The 20,988-nt window shown below is 42.8% G+C and overlaps 1 long non-coding RNA gene across 5 annotated transcripts; it reads right to left on the minus strand.

Annotated features, from left to right (window-relative positions):
* Positions 1–1,778: 1,778 nt before the first annotated feature.
* On the minus strand, positions 1,779–19,386 carry LOC127665868 (uncharacterized). Of its 5 annotated transcripts, none has more exons than XR_007973517.1 (7): positions 19,276–19,386; positions 17,791–17,916; positions 13,233–13,291; positions 12,946–12,987; positions 12,682–12,786; positions 11,337–11,518; positions 4,281–5,028 (listed from the first exon to the last, which is right to left on the minus strand). It is a non-coding gene; the product is annotated as an uncharacterized LOC127665868 (long non-coding RNA). The 5 variants fall into 5 exon arrangements; XR_007973515.1 differs by having other exon boundaries at positions 12,913–12,987; XR_007973514.1 differs by having other exon boundaries at positions 1,779–5,028; positions 12,682–12,987.
* Positions 19,387–20,988: the final 1,602 nt, after the last annotated feature.

Genomic DNA, 20,988 nt, shown 5'->3' on the forward strand with positions numbered 1-20,988 from the left:
ATAGCATCCTATCACACAGAGCCATTCTAGGATAGCATCCTATCACTACAGAGCCTTTATAGGATAGCATCCTATCACTACAGAGTCATTCTAGGATAGCATCCTATCACTACAGAGTCATTCTAGGATAGCATCCTATCACACAGAGCCATTCTAGGATAGCATCCTATCACACAGAGCCATTCTAGGATAGCATCCTATCACTACAGAGCCATTCTAGGATAGCATTCTATCACACAGTGCTGTTCTGGGATAGCATCCTATCACACAGAGCCGTTTTAGGATTGCATTTTATCACACAGAGCCCTTCTAGAATAGCATCCTATCACTATAGAGCCATTCTAGGATAGTGTCCTATCACTACAGAGCCATTCTAGGATAGCATCCTTTTATTCTACCCACTGTTCTGAGTTCACGTCATTTGGAAAACACTGAGTTGACATATTCTCGTCCTTACTGTATGTCAAAACTTATGTCAGCAAATCCAGAGCAGGGTATTTTCTTTCTGCTAGCTCAAAACTTTTACTGAAAATAAGATCTGCTTCTACATTATTTATGTTAGAATATTTGATATTCTTTGTGGTTTTTTTTATACCAATAAATCTGCCTGTCCTCGGGTTTTCTTATTAGTCATCAAATATCAAAATGAAAAAATTTGGGGGTCCAGAAAAGGGGAAATCATTTGAAATGTAAATAAATATATCAATAAATTAAAAAAAATTAAATGAAAAAAATTCATCTCCTGAAAAACTGAATAAAAAGTTGTCAAATAGTTGGATAATCTCAACACCTTTTAAAGGTGTTTCCTACAGACTATTGGCAACATACCAAATTGGTTTTGCTTTTGGCAAAGTTTCCTTATGTGTGCTGTTCAATGATTTAATAATTTTGTGATGTTCATGTCTTATCACCTTATATCTGTTCCCTGAGGTGGGGTATAACCTTGGACTATGGACATTTCCATATTTCTTCTCTCATTACTCTAAAAGCCCTCTCAGTTTTCCTCTTTCAATTCTGAAAAATCATCTTTCAATTCTGAAAAATGATGCAGTATAGAAAACGGACTTCAAAAGGTTCCATTATCTCCATCTCAAAGACAGGAAAGTGCAAGGTAAAAAAGAAAACATCATAACACATTGCACTATCAATACTACTCAGCTAAACAGTACCGTCTTTTCCTATAAACAACCAGCTCTGACTAGGAAATTTGGTCCTTTGAAAAATTTTGCACAGACTTTCATATTATTCATAAAACAGGGTTCTATATAATCCACAAGGGCAAGCTACAGTGGAGAGAGCTAATCTTACTGTAAAAAATTATCTTGGAAAAACAAAAAAGGGAGACTTTACCTCTCCACATGTTAGATTGTCCTTTATTCTTTATACTTTAAATTTTTTATTAGTAGATAAAGATAATCTTTCTGCTGCAGACAGACATTGAAAAGGTACAAAGAAGTCAGAGGGTTTAGTAAAATGGAAAGAGCTATCTTCAGGAGTTTGGAGAGGTCCTGATCCAGTGTTAGTCAGGATGAGAGGTTCTGTTTATATCCTCCTAAAGATGCAGAAAGTCCTATCTGGGTTCCTGAGCTCTGTGTGCATCCTGTCATTATAGACACCAGTACAGACAGAAACTCACTGGAGCTTTGTGAAAAATCCACCAGTCCTGATGCCAGTGGGGATAAAAAATACTGTGTGGCCAGTTGTGCTCTCTACTAATAGGACTACAGGGAAGGCTGCAGCTAAATTAGAAGTAAAACAGAGTAATATTACCATATATCTTGTATTAGAGAATAGTTTATGTTTTATTAAAAATAGTAATAGTTAGAACTTCATTTCTTGGTTCCTGTCTTGTGCTTTGCAATGTTTCCTTGAATACTAAACCATGTGTTTTAGTCCCATTCTTTTCTGTAGTTTGAAAAGTCTCTAATAAACAAGAAGAAGACAAAAAGAAATTGAATTGTTCTAGCAGATTGTGTGTATTGACAAACTACTGAGAGTATGAAGATGCTGCTGTGGTTGTGAGAACTCCTGGAATTGTACCTAAGCCTCTAAATAATGAAGGGAGATTCCCTGTCACCTTGTATCACCATCAGAGAGACTTTGGCATTATCGCCACCCCTGATTAAAAAAAATCTGGGTCCATGGCACTGGGGCTTTTGGCTTGTGGAGCTGCTGCATTGAGATTGTTCCTTCTAAACCGTATGTGCAAACAACAGAACCAGTCCAGAGCAGTAACTGAACAAGTGCTTATGTCTTTGGCACAGGATAATACATCTGCTCAAATTTGGCTCAGCCTGTATCAAGAATAGTTAGTCTATGACAGGCAACTCCTTTCCAGTCCACACCAACCTAAGATAGGGGCTCTGGGACTGGCAGAGATACCCAGAGATGGGTAATGGGAGTTGGACGGAAGGTGTCCTAAGACAGACACTATTCCTTCTTAAAAAAATTAAAAAGGGGGATCTGTTGGGAACCAGTGAGCTTAGCTCAGTGCCCCCAGCTGAGCTGTTTGCACAGGTTTCCTGACAGCAAACATCCTGCAGCTTAGCTTGATTCCTGCTTTCCTGCCCAGTGTGGTAGGAACTTCCCAGGTGCTTGACCTATGGCTGTAATTGTTTTTTCCTGTTGTCTTCCATGGCCTTCAGTATATATTGCTGGACCCTCAGTAAAACCGTGGCATTCTCCTTACAGAATGACCTGTATCTATGTTTTCTGTTAACCCCCCAGGCCTACACTCGATATTCGGTACTGTGGCAATGTGGGCGCTGTCAGTACCGTCTTTTCCTATAAACACCAGCTCTGTCTAGGAAATTTGGTCTGCAGTCCTTTGTCCCTATTTCTGGCTCCCACCTTATTACACTCAGTTTAAAATAGCAAAAAGGACAAAGGAGTATTGGGGAAGTGTACTTACCATGAACAGACATATGCTGCACATGTGGTGGCCTGTGGAACTCTGTATTCACAAGACCACTCTGAATGTAAATTAGTCAAAGAGTTCTGGAAACCCAATTTACCTCTCTCATCCTCCTTCCCAGTTGCTTCTTAACATGTAAGAACCTGCACATAAGCTGCCAATGATCCTCCTTGAAAGGTAGCAGGCAGGCAGGCAGGCAGCAGGCAAGGAGGCAGGCAGATAGGCAGTGAGGCAGGCAGGCAGGCAGGCAGGGAGGCAGGTAGGCAGGCAGGCAGCAGGCAGGGAGGCAGACAGGCAGGAGGCAGGGAGGCAGGTAGGCAGGCAGGCAGCAGGCAGGGAGGCAGACAGACAGGCAGGGAGGCAGGCAGGCAGGGAGGCAGCAGCAAGCAGGCAGGCAGCAAGCAGGCAGAATTCCTGCACTCTTGTCTTCCTCATAGCTGGAACAGGAGGACCTGAAGTAATCCACATACTGGTTAATATCTTTAACAAATGACTTTCAAAAATATCCGGTCACCAAGTTTGCATCAACTCTGGGAATGTTCGAACATTAACATCGGCAGTGGCTGGTTCTGGTGACTGCCAGCTCTGAGTGAGCAAACTGTAACAATGAACAGATCCACAGGGGTTTAACAGGTTTTTCTAGAATAGCAATTTCAAGCTTCCTTCTAGGCAAATAGGTTTTCAGGGTTCCACAGAACAAGAGTCACGAGTCCACTGCGGTCATATCTGAGCAAGACAACTTTCAGTGACTCCAATGCACAACCTACCCATTGACACTGTACAGGACTTTCTGCCTGTAAACATTACCCAGTTTAAAATGACAACTACACTCTTGTTTTTGTTCTCTGCATATGTCTTCCCAACACGATAGCTGCTGTCATATAGTATGGTATAGATAGTACTACAGCTATTTCAAGTGTTTTAGAACAAAGCAGAATATTAAATTCATTCTTTAAAGTAATTTTTAAATATAAGCTCAGTTTGGGTCACGGATCTATACAAATCTCTTTGTACAGGCTAAATACACACATTTAATAAACATGTTCTGAGTGTCTCTGGTGCCACCTGGGGAAATACTTCACAGAGGACATCACTCTAAGGTAAACACATGGGGAGCAGAGCAGAGAAAGGGAACAGAGTAAAATAAGCTAAAGTAAGACTGTTGGAGAGAGCCCCACTCACAGACCAGGGGACCAGAAGATAAGCAGTTAGTGTGCAGTCATCTGAGAGCAGAGCACGTTATCCGCAAGGAATCTCCAACACAGAGGCTCTAAGCTTTAGAAGAATCGTTCGCATTTCTAGAGAAAAGTGTTCCTGGGCCATTGTCCTACTTCCTTGTCCTGTTGCTGCGATAGAAACCCTGATAAAAGAACTTAAGAAAGGAGTTTATTTTGGCTCACAGTTCCAGAGTGCAGCCCACAGTGCCAAGGTAGTCATGGTATCAGGAGCCTGAAGCAGCTGGTCACACTGCGTCACAGCCAGGGGGAACGGGGTGGGGCATGCTGGCTCTGCCTGCTTGCTTCTTTCATGAAGTCCAGGAGGTGAGCCTATGGCATGGAGCTACACATAGTAGGTCTTCCTATCTCAAATAACTCCATCAAGATGACCCCTGACAGGTGTGCCCAGAGCTTTGTTTCTCAGGAGGTTCTAGATGCTATAAAGGTAAAAATCAACACTAACCACAACTCCATCCTTTACAACCTGACAGCTGAAAACAACAATTTAAAGCCATGGGCCTTTCAACCCTTCTTTCCAGAATTTTATGACCATGTGTTTAAATGTTTTTATTACATCTACTTCTCTCTCTCTGTCTCTCTCTCTCTCTGTGTGTGTGTGCATACTGATGCATGTGACCCGACATATGTAAATACTATAGAAGTCAGAAGAAGTTGCAGGAATTGGCTCTCTCCTTCCACACTTTGGCTTTGGGGATTGAACACAGGTCAAAGTTACTGCAATACTTTCTGAGTTTTCCTGGAAGCCTTCATTGCCATCTTATAATGCAAACATGTCCAGGACAACTTCAGAAGACCCCATGTTCTCCAACAATTCCAACACTGTTCAAAGTCCAAAGCCTTATTTCAGATTTGAGGTAATCTCTTAACTGTGAATGCCTAGAAAATAAAAACAAAAACAAAACAAGTTACATAGTTCCAAAATAAAATGACATGAGTAACCGACTATTCCTATTCCAAAAGGGAGGACCGGAGGCACAGCAAGGAATAATCACACCAAAAGCAAGCCTCAAAGCCAACAGAGAGCGCCAAGCTCGCAGCACAGGTCTGCCATCCGGGTGACAGGGTCTTCTGGGTTCCAAAGGGACTGGCAGCCCATCCCTTCAGGCTGCTGCTTAGGCACACACAGCTTCTCCCTGGAGTCAGCTTCACTCAGGGCTGCTGCTTTCCCTGTCAGATGTCCCACAGTTCTGACAGCAACATTATAACTTAAGACTTCACATTCCCAGCCTCGTGCAATAGCCTCTTAGGCCCTTTGTGGGGACTCTGCCTGGCCTCGGCTGCCCTCTTAGACTGTGGAGCAAAGAGCCACCACCTCTTCAATCTTGTATCTTTCACTGATTTCAAAACCAGTACTAGGAAGACAACAATGACAGTTCTGCTGACTCGAGACGTCCTGGCTCCTTGGACCACAGCTACACCAGCGTCTTTGTGCTGACCCCAAGGAACTCTTCTAACAACTGCTTCCACGAAATCAAGAACCCATTCAGTTCATATGTTCTTCCTTTGACTGAATTTGTATCCTGATAAAATATGGAGAGTCTGGTGGGTGAGATTTGCCTGCAGGGCCTTTCTTATTGTCCAGTGCAACTCAGGTCTCTCCTCAGTGATATTCTCATTAACAGTTACAGCTGGCTGCCCAGCACCAGCCTGACTGCTATCCTGTCTTGAGATTTTTCTCTGCCAAACCAACTGGTCTACTCCCTTTACATTCTACTTGACTAAGTTGCCAGGGCATGGGCACAATGAAGCCAGACTCTCAGCTGAAAAGTCACAGGAGCTGCCCCTGCCCACTTCATGACTGAGTCACCACTCTCCTGTGAAACCTCACGACTTCACTGTCTACATTTCTCTCATTCCTCTCCCAAGTTCCCAGAATAATGATCTGTTGTTACCTTCCGCCTAAAATATGCAAGGTGGAATTTTTGTCTGAAGTTCTACACTCCTTCCCGAGCAGTATGTTCAAGTTTATCTATCAAAGGCCTCCTTTCCTGGTATCAATTTTCCTAGTCACTACTCCTTCTGCTGTGATAAACAAAAGCAACTTCGGGAAGGAGTTTGTTTTGGCTCACAGTTCCAGAGTGCAGTCCACTGTGCCAAGGTAGTCATGGTATCAGGAGCCTGAAGCAGCTGGTCACACTGCGTCCATGCCAGGAGGAACAGGGTGGGGCATGCTGGCTCTCTACCTGCTTGCTTCTTTCATGAAGTCCAGGAGGCGAGCCTACGGCATGGAGATGCCCACAGGGGGTCCCCTACCTCAAATAAGATCACCAAAATGATCCCTAAGACTACATGTCCTAAACAGTGCTACCAACAGGAGACCACATGTTCAAATGCCTGAGATAGAAGGGTTGTTTCTCATTGAAACCATCAGAGACACAAGAAAAAAAATGGTGCAGGGAAACTCTGCTGCTGTGGCTTCATGGACTAAAAGGTGTGTCCTCAAAGGTTCTAGATGCTATCAAGTTGACTATCAGCACTTGACATCTCAAGTATTCTGTTAGAAAATGAACTACAAAAAACTAAGGGACAGTAGTGAGCGATCAGGTAAGGCCCTGAGAAACAATTCTAAGGTTTGAGGTTAATATACAGAATGAGCTGTTACTCAGGGTGTTCAAAGGAAGGTAAGTGAGTACACAGTGTACTTAAGTACATTAAGTAACGAGATGACAACTAGTAGACCTGGGAAGAATCGGTGAACAAAAGCTTACTTAATCTCTACTACCTTCTAGGCATTGCCCAGCCTTGGGCACATCCCGACCATGCTGGGATAAGTATAATTAACACATGAGCGAGTAAGCCAAAGATGTGCTCTGTGGGGAGAACTGGGTCAACAATGACATAGAGACCAGAGAGACTTCCAGTCTCAAGTGTGGACAAAGGCTTCTTTTAAGAAATAATATTTTCCAGGTGTGGCAGTACCACGTGCCTTTGTTCCCAGTTCTTAGGTAACAGAGATAGACGGATCTCTGTGAGCTAACCTGGTCTATGGAATTCTAGGACAGCAAAGACTATATACAGTGAAGCACTATCTTGAAAAACAAAAATAAGGAAAAAAATATTTGGAGAAAGATTGGTAGAATGAATTCAATAAACAGGGTTGGGATGCTATATTAGATACTTTTCTGTTGCTATGAGAAAACACCATGACTGAAAAAGCAACTTAGAAAGAGTTTATTTGAGCTTACATTTCCAAAGAGTCCATTATGGAAGGGCAGGGCATGACAGCAAGTGGCAGGAAAATAAAAGCTAGCATCTTGCATCTCAACCACTAAAGCAAGCAGAGAGCAAACTTGAAGTAGGATGGAGCCTTAAGCTCTCAAACGCTTCCCCCAGTGACACACTTCCTCCAGCAAGAGTGCATGTCCTAAACAGGAGACCACGTGTTCAAATGCCCGAGATAGAAGGGTCGTTTCTCATTGAAACCATCAGAGACACAAGGAAAAAAATAGTGCAGGGGAACTCTGCTGCTGTTCTAAAAGATGACTAAAAGATGACTCCTCTGACTGCAGCGAGATGAGAGAAGGGAAGAACAAACACAAAGAACCAGTCGAGGGCCTAGATACAGGTTCTGGAAACGCAACAACAGAGCAAGGGGCAGGGCAGACCTGAAAGGGAGTTTAAAGGTGTTTAGAAGGCAGAAAAGAAAGGCCGGTGGCAGATACTAGATTCATAAGGGCAGGCCATGCAGACCAAGAGCAGCCAGGATATCCAACTAGTGTCTCTTGGGCTTTTTCACAGGTGGGTAGTATTTCTATATGCAAGATCATAAAGATCAAGGTGAGAAGTTTCCAGGTCAGGGGAGGGGTCAAGGAACAAGAAAACGTCAATCACAGGCAGTAACAAGTCAGATGTCAACTGTCTCATTTCTGACAGACTCAATTCTCAAAGTCTATGCAATTTGTTCTGTCTCCACCAATGCAGGAAGCTTGGTCATGACTGGGGAACAAGTAGTTCCTGTTTACATTTCTTGACAAATATTTACACCATGATATGCATTTATGTAATTTGTATAAGGAGAAAAATCAACTCTTTGACTAGCCTTCTGTTAAATCTAAACAATTCCAAGGCACCAAGTAAAGGATTTCAGTGCAGTAAAGAAATGATGGCTCAGTACAATGATTGCTATATAAGCACAAAGACCTGAGTTCAGATTCCCAACACCCACATAAAGCTGAGTAACACACATGTACAGATAGAGAGGGAGAGGGAGAAAGAGATGAGTGCACCAGCACACATATAAAACACACACACACACACACACACACACACTAAGATAAATAAACATTTCCTCACCATGAATTAGAATGCATACCCTCTGTAGAAAGCACCCCCTACGGTCCAGGAGTACTGTAGCAGTCACCTACTGGCAATCAATGATGTCCTCAAAGAAGCAAATGTCTGTTTTATGGGAAACAACTGAACTGATTCATTTTAAATCATTAACCTAGGGGCTGGAGAGGTGGCTCAGCGGGTAAGAACACTAACTGCTCTTCCGAAGGTCCTGAGTTCAAATCCCAGCAACCACATGGTGGCTCACAACCATCTGTAATGAAATCAGATGTCCTCTTCTGGTGTGTCTGAAGACAGCTACAGTGTACTTACATATAACAATAAATAAATAAATCTTTAAAAAAAAATCATTAACCTAAAGATGAATCTAGTTACTAAGAGAAGGGGAACTGGCATTTTTCCTTTGGAGAACACCAAAATCCTAAGTCCAGAAAGGCACACAAAACAAAACAAAACAAACACCACAGGGGGCTAAGGAATGAGCTTAGTCAGTGAAGTGTTTTGCAAGAATGAGAACCTGACATCTTGGTGTGGGTTTCTAATCTCAGATCTGGGGAGGTAGAAACCGGCAGATCCCTGAGGCTCGCTGGCTGGCCAGCCTGGTACGCTTGGCCACTGGCCAGTTCCAGACCAATGACAGACTCTATGTCCAACAAACAAGAAAAGATGGATGGTATATGAGGAGTGACACACACTCACCACATACATGCTCATACACACACACACACACACACACACACACACACACTCACTCACACACTAGACTGCTAACGCTCTCACACATGCTCTCCCCCCCAACTCACACACATATTCAAGCATGCTCAGTCACACACAGGCTCACTCACATACTCATTTTCTTATACACTCATACACACACTCACACACATCAAAATAAAATAAATAAAATACCTAAAGTAAAACAGTTAGCATACTTTTACTAATAAGTTGAAGTTGAACAATCGTTAAGTGTTTTAAGTATCAGGGAAAACAGTAGCGCTGGCTACCTGGCTTTCAATGTTTTATGAAACACAAAATATTTCAATTAAACCAAATGTCGTTGATATTAGTATTAACTCCTTACTCTCGGGCATGAAGGGGAATGAAATGAAGAATCTCCAGGGAATTAAAATGTGCAGAAAGGCACTAGGGGCTGGAGAGATGGCTCAGCAGTTAAGAGCACTGACTGCTTTTCCAGAGGTCCTGAGTTCAATTCCCAGCAACCTCATGATGGCTCACAACCATCTGTAATGAGGTCTGATACCCTATTCTGGTGTGTCTGAAGACAGCGACAGTGTACTTAAATATAATACATAAATAAATCTTTAATATCAAAAAAATAAAGGCATTAGAGCTAAAATTATACTTTGAAAATTGTGACGGCAACACAGAAGAAAAAGGAAAATCTGACTTACTTGCCAGCTGCACACATTGCCACATATAAAAACGGAAACAAGTTTACTCTTCCTTTGCAGACATGCTGGGGACACCCTATGTTCTTTCATTTAAACAGCTGTTGGTCAAGCCAATGGAGACTCAGAGAGAGGACCTGACTTTCCCAGTCACATGGCAATAAGAGGCAGTGCTGGGCTGAGAGCTTTTACTTCTTAGGGCTCCTTAACCAAGACCCTAGTTTCTCAGTCACTCCTAGCACATCACACACCCCTAACCACCCCACACAATGCACATCCACACACCCCCTAACCACCCCACACAATGCACATCCACACACCACCAACCACCCCACACAATGCACATTCACACACCCCCAACCACCCCACACAATGCACATCACACACCCCCTAACCACCCCACACAATGCACATCCACACACCACCAACCACCCCACACAATGCACATCCACACACCCCCAACCACCCCACACAATGCACATCACACACCCCCCAACCACCCCACACAATGCACATCACACACCCCCTAACCACCCCACACAATGCACATCCACACACCCCCTAACCACCCCACACAATGCACATCCACACTCCCCCTAACCACCCCACACAATGCACATCCACACACCCCCAACCACCCCATACAATGCACATCCACACACCCCCAACCACCCCACACAATGCACATCCACACACCCCCAACCACCCCACACAATGCACATCACACACCCCCTAACCACCCCACACAATGCACATCCACACTCCCCCTAACCACCCCACACAATGCACATCCACACACCCCCAACCACCCCACACAATGCACATCCACACACCCCCAACCACCCCACACAATGCACATCACACACCCCCTAACCACCCCACACAATGCACATCCACACACCCCCTAACCACCCCACACAATGCACATCCACACACCCCCAACCACCCCACACAATGCACATCCACACACCCCCAACCACCCCACACAATGCACATCACACACCCCCTAACCACCCCACACAATGCACATCCACACACCCCCTAACCACCCCACACAATGCACATCCACACTCCCCCTAACCACCCCATACAATGCACATCCACACACCCCCAACCACCCCACACAATGCACATCCACACACCCCCTAACCACTACACACAATGCACATCCACACACCCCCTAACCACTCCACACAATGCAGCAGACTGGACCCTGGGTTTTGCACGTTAAGTACATACTTCTCTAATGTTGCATTTTTTTTTTTTAGATATTTAATCCTCTCTTTCACATTACTGATTCAAATTTTTAATAGGCTGTAACAGAAGACAAGTGAAAACGCCCATCTCCACTAATAAACGTGTGTGGCCAGAAAAATAATACTTTGTGGAAAGTAACATTTCTTTGGTTCTTGACTATAGTAATATAAGAAACATTAAGGATCCTGATGGCTAAAGAAATTGAAGGAGAAGAAAGAGACATAAAACCTGTATTAATGGGCTTCAGTCCCTTTGAGCATTTCCTTGTGTGAGAGGGTTTAATGCAGAGCTTCAATGCGCATGACAGACACATGAAGCTTCTGAAGAGGCTTTACAGCTCCAAGTTCTCCACACTCAAGTCCTGAATGCACAAGGATGGGCCACGATCTTCAAAATCTCGGTACTTGATGCTTAAAAACAGAACAAAAAAAAAATCTACTAGCAAGTCTAAAAGTTTGTAGAGATGAAACAATTAGTCAGATCATGAGATACTACACTAAAAGAACAAAATGAGACCATTTAAAATGGTCTTAGAACCATCTAGCACATACACACACGTGTTTACTGGCTCCATCTTGCTGGTCACCATCACCCACTACACTCTGCAACAGATCCGGAAGTCCCCACAGAACTTCTTAAAGGTTGGACTAAGACACAGCCACTTCATGATACTTTCTTGAACCTCTTATTGACAGTCAAGGTATGAGATAGTTCTAAACCTTCAGTCTCCAAGTACAAAGTAAAAATGTTCATTAGAAAAGGCAGCACAAAATCAAATCGAATTTGTAGAGCAGGAAGAGACTGGGGTTGGAAGCCTTTTTGTGCATGTCTCCGGATACGTCCAGGCTGGCCTCAAGGTCTGACCCTCCTGTCCTAACCTACTAATGGCTAGAATATCAGGAATGCATTACCATACCTAGCTAGGGGAAAGGTGTTTTTTTTTTTAGTGTGTGTGTGTGTGTGTGTGTGTGTGTGTGTATGAATGGACATACATACATATGTATACACACATACATATGCAAATGAGAATAACAATTAATTTTCAAATCAATATGGAAAGCATACGGCAAAAATATTGTAAACTTATCCAATGTAACCGAAGGAAAGTTCCTGAAGGAAAGTTGATAACTATAAAGGGACTATATCTCTATGGGGAACAGAAATAGTATGGGCAGGCACACATGTGTGGGAGTGAGTCCGTGTATGGGCATGCTCACCTGTGTGGGCAGGTATACACAGGTGTTGGCACGTACATGTGTATGAGCAGGTGTGTACCTCCTTGAGGACCTGGAGCTACCCCTACAGCTGTCTGCCAGATGCAGGGCTTGTTCCATAGGTGGTGGCTTCAGACTCCGGGCCTTACCAGTGAGCAGCAGATACTGCTCATCCACTGAGCCACCGCTCCATTCTCTGAAGATTTTCAAGTTAAATGATTTACTGATTTCATTGTAATTGCCTTTTTATTTATTTATTTTTGCTTTGTCTGCTTGCTCTGTTCCCAAGAAAACTTCAAACTTTAAAAAACCGTTGAGTTGTAGGCTGGAGAGATAGCTCAATAGTTAAGAACACTCACTGCTCTTCCAAAGGTCCTGAGTTCAATTCCCAACACACGCATGGCAGTCACAGCTGTTTGATGCTCTCTTCTGGTGTGAGGATGTACTCATATACGTACATAAATCTTTAAAAACAAACAAAACTGTTGAGTCTGGGAAGACAGCTCAATTGGTAAAGTGCTTGCTATGTGCATCAAGGCCTGAACTCAAGTGACATCGTGTGACATCAACTCTGTAACCCTAGTTAGTACCAAGAGTGCAAACAGGAGGGTCCTGGGGCTTACTGGCCAGTCAGCCTAGTCCAAACTGAGAGCTGCAGGGCCTGTCTGAAAAAATAAGGTGAGAAGTGATTGAGGAACACGTTCTGACATCAACCTGTGGTGTACACACACACACACACTCACACATACACACACACACACACTAAGATATTACTAATTAAACTTAGGGATGCACCTACACTATCAGCTTACTATGCCAGAGCAAACCTTTATGGTTCATTGATGGCAGCCCCCTGCCCCGCCCCTAACACCCAGCCTCACTTCCGCTAGCCTAAGCACCCGGAGCTCACCTTCTCCAGCCAGTCCATCCTACCACTGCCCGGTCCTACGTCCTCTTCATTCAGAATCACTTGTGGACAGAGAACAAATGTAATCTGTAAGTTTCCTTGGGTCTTCCACAATCTTATATTTTATGGGAAAAAAACAAAACAAAACAGAAAAGAAAAACAGTCCTAACTCTGCTAAGTTACCTCATCAGGATATTCCTTATATAAACAAAACAATGAAAAACAAAATTAAGAAGTTCTTGTATACCTTAAAGTATGTCTCTCATTAAATCAGTTTTGTAAATTCGGGATTTTACATGTTAACAAGGTCTACTGAATGACGGTCTTACACAACTGAAGTGGCAGGAGCGGCATAAAGACCTGCTTTATTTGAAATGGAAAAACAGTAAATTGAGCTGTTTTTCCCTTTCCCTTTTCAATATCACAAATAGAATCTTAAAAACCCTCAACCACAACTGTTTGCTTACCCAGCCCAATGATTTGTTAAAGCTTAAAGTTTCTAGTCTCAGAGTTTGCTACATTCCTGTCATTTGAACCTTTGGGATAATCCTAAAACTTCTAAAATTCTTTAAACTACTCTCAAAATCATGAATTAGCCTGGGCCTTAAAATGGCTGGCTTTTAATAACTTCCTATCTGGAATTCCGGCTTTCTGGGGAGAGGAGGGGTGCAGAGAGCAAAGAGAGACAGAGACAGACAGACAGAAACAAAGAGACAGAAACAGACAGACAGACACTAAGTAGGCAAACTAATATATCTTTCTCAATGTTATATTTTCTTCAGGAAATGTTTATGTTCATCTCCTTTATTTCTTACCATCTCCAATATTTAGCATCTTGACTCAGGGAAACAATCTAAATTCAGTAGTAGTATTTTTTACCTCTTTAGCCAAACAAAACTGCCACTCCACATATTCTGCTTATGATTGTCCCTTTGTGTCTCCGAGGGCTAAATCATGTAGGAGATAGGTGGCCCTCTTAGCATGGCAGTGGGGAATTACATAGGTCATATGTAACTAAGGTGGGGAGACCCAGGCACGACAGGAGGCGCAGTGACCTAAGCAGGGGACTGCGTAGAGAGGAAACAGCAAGCTGAGCACTGTAATGCACGGCCCCACTGCTCTCCTCTTCCAACTCTGGGTTCCACATGACCAGTGCTTCAAGCTCCTAACACCCTGACCCCCTCTCCATAACAGACTGTGACCAGGACCTGTGGGCTAAAGTAAACCTTTATCCCTTAAGTTCCCGTGGTTATTTATCACCAACAGGAAAAGAAAGTAAGGTCAAGACAATAGAGATTGACCCCAAAGGGAGAAAAGCATCACTTAAAAGAGACAACTGAATGCACTGTACAAAACAGTATGCTAATGACAGTATAAAACACAGGTCCAGGGCTAGAAAGATGGCTCAGGCCTCAGGAGCACAGGCTACTCTTTCAGAGGACCTGGGTTTGATTCCTAGAATCCACATGGCGGCTCCTAACTATCTGAACTCCAGTCCAAATAGATCTGCCCCACCTCTTCTGGCCTTTGAGGGCAATTTGTGCACACGGTAGAGACATGCCTGGTGGAGAAAAAACACCCATACACATGAAAACTGCAAATATCTAAATATCTAAACAATTTAAAAACCTGACCTTTTTCATTAATCATGACCAGACTCTAGATTTAATGACATTCACTGGATTTTTAACAAGAAATACAACCGGAACATATGTATGAAGTGTGTATAGCCTATTCTCAAAACAAGTTTCATTAATTTTTAGATTCTTGGATAATTTCCCCACTCATATTGTAAGGCACCTAATGCTATTATTCTAAATGTCCCACAATAAAAGTTTGAAAAGACAAGGAAACTGGAGAAAAAAAAGTCACCACACACTTTTTGCTGATTTCAAGGTAATTAGCCAATTCAAAGTAGTATATAATAAAACTACCCAGACACAGTTCTCTGAATTTTCTTTCTGGCTTGCTGGTTTTATTGAGAGAGAACTAGTCATTTTCTGAAATATCTTAAAACAGTTGTAAACCTCATAAAGAAAGTGGAGCAGTTGGGGTAGTGGCTCGGCTGTCAGAGCTCGAGCTGCTGATTTAGGGGACCCGGGTTCAATTCCCAGCACCCACACTGTGGCTCACAATGTCTGGAACACTAGAGTCCCAGGGAAGCTGACTCTTCTGGCTCCCCTGGGCACCAGGCACACACATGTGGTACACAGATATCCATGCAGATAAAACACACACACTTACACACACACACACACACACACACACACACACACACACACACACACGAACACACAAACACATATATATCATAAATTTTAACATTTTAGGGAAAAAAACAAAATGAAACAATAGTTTTAAGATTTGCCTAAATATCTCAGAGTCCCAGGACAGGGTAGAGTACTAGCCTTGAACAGTACAGCGCAATAGGTTAGATTTTTAGTACCACAAGAATGCAAACAAGAATGCAAAGCACTTAAATGAAACAGACACTGTCCTGTTCAGTGACACTGAGCCGCTCAAACCACAGCAAAGAGTAGAAACCTACCTTGCAGGCAGAGGCGAGAGTAAACCCTGCACTTCGTCAAGTCAGAGCCATACCATGAGTACTGAATTCAGCTGCACGAATTCATATTAATAGTACTAATCTAATTTGAGAGTCTAAAACCTGCAAAATGTCACCAAGCCAACCCTGCAGCTCTGAAAAGGAATAGAGCATCGCATGCCCTAGTCCTAAGAGTGCTACGGTGAAGATAGTCCTAAGGGGTAGTGATGGGTTCTGTGTTTAGTAAACTGGCCACAGCTTTGCTGTTTGTTTCATAGTATTGTAAAAATACATGCTGACAGCAAAAGGAGCAAAACTGGCAGAAAGTATAAAGAAACTACTTAATTCTTTCTTCTTTATACATCCACTGTTTGTTTAGGGTTGAGGAAACCTTTCTATATATATACACAGGTATGTACCCATGTATGCACACATATATATGTATGTATGCATATGTGTGTGTATGTGTATATACAGATTATGGTACTTTTAAAGCCACAAATGAAAACATGCTGCATACATAGTTCTCTAGGCTTTTCTTAGTAATGAATCTGGGCAGATTCTTTGACACATGCCTCTGTGGCTCCATTTCACTATTTATATTAGCTACAGAGTGTTCCATGCAACATTAGCTGCAGAGTTCCATGCAACAGAAACTATAGAGTATTACATTTAACATTAGCTGCAGTGTTCCATGCAATATTAGCTGTAGAGTGTTGCATGCAACATTAGTTGCAGAGTGTTACATACAACATTAGCTACAGAGTATTACATGTAACATTATCTGCAGTGTTCCATGCAACATTAGCTGCAGTGTTCCATGCAACATTAGCTGCAGAGTGTTACATGCAACATTAGCTGCAGAGTGTTACATGTAACATTAGCTGCACTGTTCTGTGCAACATTAGCTGCAGACTGTTCCATGGGGCATACACTGCAGTGTTCCATGCGACATTAGCTGCAGTGTTCCATGGGACATATGCTGCAATGTTCCCTGCATGAAAGCTCTTTAATCAAACTTCCACCTCAGCATGTTTACTTCTGGTTGTCATTTTTTATTTCAAACAATGTTGTGATGTCATTATATGCATATACTTGTGTACAAGCACAATTTTGTGTGAAAGATGAATTATTACAAATACCGCCTGTTAACAGAATTAAGCAAATTTAAACACGAAAACGAAGGAGACTAGAAAATATCTTCAAATTAAATGCTTAGTGATTAAAAGATGCCAAACATTAACACAGAATTAGGAGCAGAGTAACAAATCAGGAAAATGGAAATAGGAAAAAAAAGAAAGAAGGAGGGAGCAAAGAAACTTTCATAGTTCCTGGGACAGAAAGAGAAAAAGATTGAGATAATAAAAAAATTGGGAAGGGGAGAAATTATATAAATAAGGCTAAATAAGGCAAGATAAGAAGAGAAAAGACATGGTTTCTCTTGCATAAAACAGAGTTACTCAGGCTAGAGAGATAGCTCAGCGGTTAAGAGCACTGACTGCTCTTCCAGAGGTCCTGAGTTCAATTCCCAACAACCACATGGTGGCTCACAATAATCTGTAATGGGATCTGATGCTCTCTTCTGGTGTGTCTGAAGACAGTAAGTATATTCATATAAATAAATAAATAAATAAATAAAATTTTTTAGAAAAAACAGAGTTACTCAACAGATTGAGACACGCACTACTTCTTAGACAAGCTTGGACACTACTGATTAAGATGAGTAGTTGAGCCTTTATTTTAACATAGTAACCACAGGCTATTACTACCAGACTGAGAGGCCTGGGGCAGAGGATCCCCCAAAAAGAAAGGCAGGGACATATCCTTTCTGCAGTCCACCTAGTTTCTCTCTTTCAATCCTGACCAGGAACACAGTCAGGCCATCATGCAAAGCATGGAAGATCCTGATCTTAAAAATATCGATTTACGCCTAAGTTTTTCTTCCATCTTGAAATATCTTTGACTCGACAGGGTTATTCTAATACATCACCTAATATAAAACAGTCAACAACTTACCTCTCCCAGTGTGTTAGGATTTGAATGCCACAACACAAATTGATTCATGTTTTGTCCGTTACTGCATCCGGGGTTTCCTTACATGATGTCCATGGCAGAGTCTGTAGGTAGCAGGGTTCTGCAAAACTGAAAACCTCAAAAATGTCAATGCACATACCTAAGTCACCACATGGGTCAGTCCACATGGACAGCAGCCACGTCATACAGGCACTCATTTAGTGAACATGACTCTGAGCATGGCTAAAGTGGCCAACACTATAGGAGAACAATAATACCCAGAAGATCTCAAAATTTAAATGACTTTTACATATTTAAATACATTCTAATTCAGTGGCACACTAACAGCATACAAAATGCAGGTGAGTAGAATATCAGTACTGTCCAGGAATTGTGAAAAGATTTAAATGTGAACAAACATACATTTTACTGCAAAAAACTGTTTACTTTTGGAGTGTTCAACTGTATGAAGAAAAGCTCAGATTTAAAATCAAAAGATGCTTACTAGTTTCTTAGGGGAAACACAACCACGGTCTCCTAACCCCACTCTATCCAATCTAATGACACCTTTTGGAGATCTCTCAAGATCTGCCTTTTATTTGATAGACCTTGCACGCCTACCTCACCGGGGCTACACGTAAGTGGTGACTCTTGCTGAGATCTGATTACACAGCACAATGTAGCACCTGCACTGTATCTCATTTGATTGTCCAAACAAGGTGGTTACAGTACTTGTTTTTGCGGGGTGCATGTACCCTCTTCTTAATATTTAATGGCGCTTTTAACAAAGGAAACACTTTAATCTTCAAGGGTTTTTGGGGGAGGAGTGTGGGGTGGACTGCTACAATCGTTCCTTGTGACTATACACAGCAGGTGGAACCCGACTACATATTTATAAATTACTGTTTTCATACTCGTTGTAGCTCTCATTAATCTTCCAAATAGTTTACCAGCATAAGAAATCTTTAAAGAAAAGAAAGCTTACACTGCTGAAAAGAAAGCATTTATACCATCAGCTACCAGCACGGTGCGACACGGCAGCTTATTCGATAACCTCCCTGGTATCACACTCCAGTTTTCCCCAGAAAAGTAAAGGTAGTCGCGGGGAGCCAGATTAGCGCCTTATCCTCTACACCAAGAGATTAGGACCAATTGGTACATTTTACTAAGTTTAAAACAAAACGCGTCCGGATTTTCTTCTGCACCCGCGTCATAGGGCAAGCAAAGTAACCGGGAGTCGCGTTTGCAGAGGCGGGATGCTGACACCCGGGATGCACTCGGCAGCTGCGCCTGTCCGGCCTTTCACTCGGTCCAAACCCCTTCCAGCAGGTGTTCACCTCTCGCAAGACCTAGAGAAGACCCGGTCGCTGACCCCTACTCCATCACGGGCTCGGGAGCAGGCAGCGAGCCCAGCTGAGCGCACCGCAGCTGCCCCGAAAGCCATGCTGCCAACTCCCTCCAGCGCCGCTAGGTTCCTAGAAGACTTACTTCTTCAAAGTTCTCGGCCCGAAGCCGAGTCCGCACGCCCGCAAGCTTTCCTCCCAACGCGTTCCTCCTACAGCGCTGGACACCTACCCCAGCGCAACCCCAACGCGCAGGCGCCGCCTCCGCCTCCACAACTTCCGCGTGTGACGTCACTTCCGATACACTGCTCCGCGGTGGGCTCGGTGTTTTTAGTTTGCGGGTCCTGGGCTGAGTGACTCAATTCCTTTATTTATTCTACAGACTCTCGTCCGTGCTTAAATTTGCCGCTCCAATCCAAATTAGCGGGGCGTTTGGACAAAATCACGAGATTGTCGAGTCCAATGTCTCTGCCGGGTGTCTGAGATTGTGATTGCCGGCTGCAGTGCTGCCCCTTTCATTTCTGAGGGTGTTGGTATTATGTTACAGAGGCGAGTTACTTTACTTTTGTGAGCCTGACCCAACCGTGGAAAAACACTAGTGTCCACAACCTAAGGCTATTTATTGTGTTACTTGAGGTAATGCATAGTACGTTCCAGCCTACTGCAATGAACAGTAACAGGTTTTTGTTTGTTCGTTTTCTAATGATGTGATATAATCTCTTGTTCCAGACTGGAACACGTACTGGAACTACTTTTCTTCAGTAGTTAATTGATGATACTGGGTACCTTCACCTTTGGTGATATATATATATATATATTCAACTTGATCAACTTGATTGAAACAGTTGCTGAGTTACCTTGCTAAGGGGAGGCGCCACGACTACAATGACAGGACCTCAGGCTGTCCCTGAAAAATAGACATACTCATCAATAAGGAAGTCTGTGTGTGTGTGTGTTCACAAACCTCATATTGACCCAGAAAAGCAGGGAGCTGTCTTCATTTTTAACTGGTTAATAGAAACAAATTACAGACCTTTGCAGTTCTAGAAGGTTAGCAGGCTATGAATGTACTGGCACTGACAGGGCAGGGTTTCATTTACTTTTCTGTGGTTCAAAGAAACATCTCAACTTGTTTAGAAAGATGACAAAGCAAACTGGTAGTAGTGTTGAAATGTGGGTAATGGGTCAGTGTTCTAAATAACCCAGAATAACTCCTCAGCCCATAGACCTGTAGAAAAATATAGCTGACTAGGTAAGTGTCTCCAGCACTATATTTCATTAGAACAATGACTTTTGTTGTTTTCTGAGATAAGGTCTCCTGTATAGCTCAGGCTGTTCTCCTCCCTGACCCTCCTAGTGTTAACAGATCTTACAGGCATACGCAGCCACGCCTGGATTAGACCCAATGATTTTTGTATTGCAGTTTTTGACTATAGGGATTCAATAATTTGCCACAAGGCACAAAGTTAGCCAGTGTGATCTTAGAATTTGAGCCTCTTTAATTCCTTCTATTTTTTTCATTTATCCATATAAGATGCACAGAGACACTAGAAAAAGATGGATAGAGTGAACACTTGCTTAAGGAAGTTTCCTACCTTGGGAGGCAGCCCCTGATGTAAAGGCAGTTCAATGTTAGCATATCATAGGGACATCTAGTTCCACCATTCAGTCAGTGATGCCTCCCTTTGCTCCCCAGAAACCAGATCTTGAATTTTAGAAATGCAAGCTGATAATGTTTTCATGTAAATTGTTAAAAACCAGACTCTCAACAATGTCAAGCAATCGAGATTTATGCCGATCTCATAGTCAGCTACATAGCTATATAGATCAGAGGCTATAAACTACGACTTTGTGTTGA

This window comes from Apodemus sylvaticus, chromosome 15 (assembly GCF_947179515.1).
Source record: "Apodemus sylvaticus chromosome 15, mApoSyl1.1, whole genome shotgun sequence".
Classification (NCBI taxonomy): Eukaryota; Metazoa; Chordata; class Mammalia; order Rodentia; family Muridae; genus Apodemus; species Apodemus sylvaticus.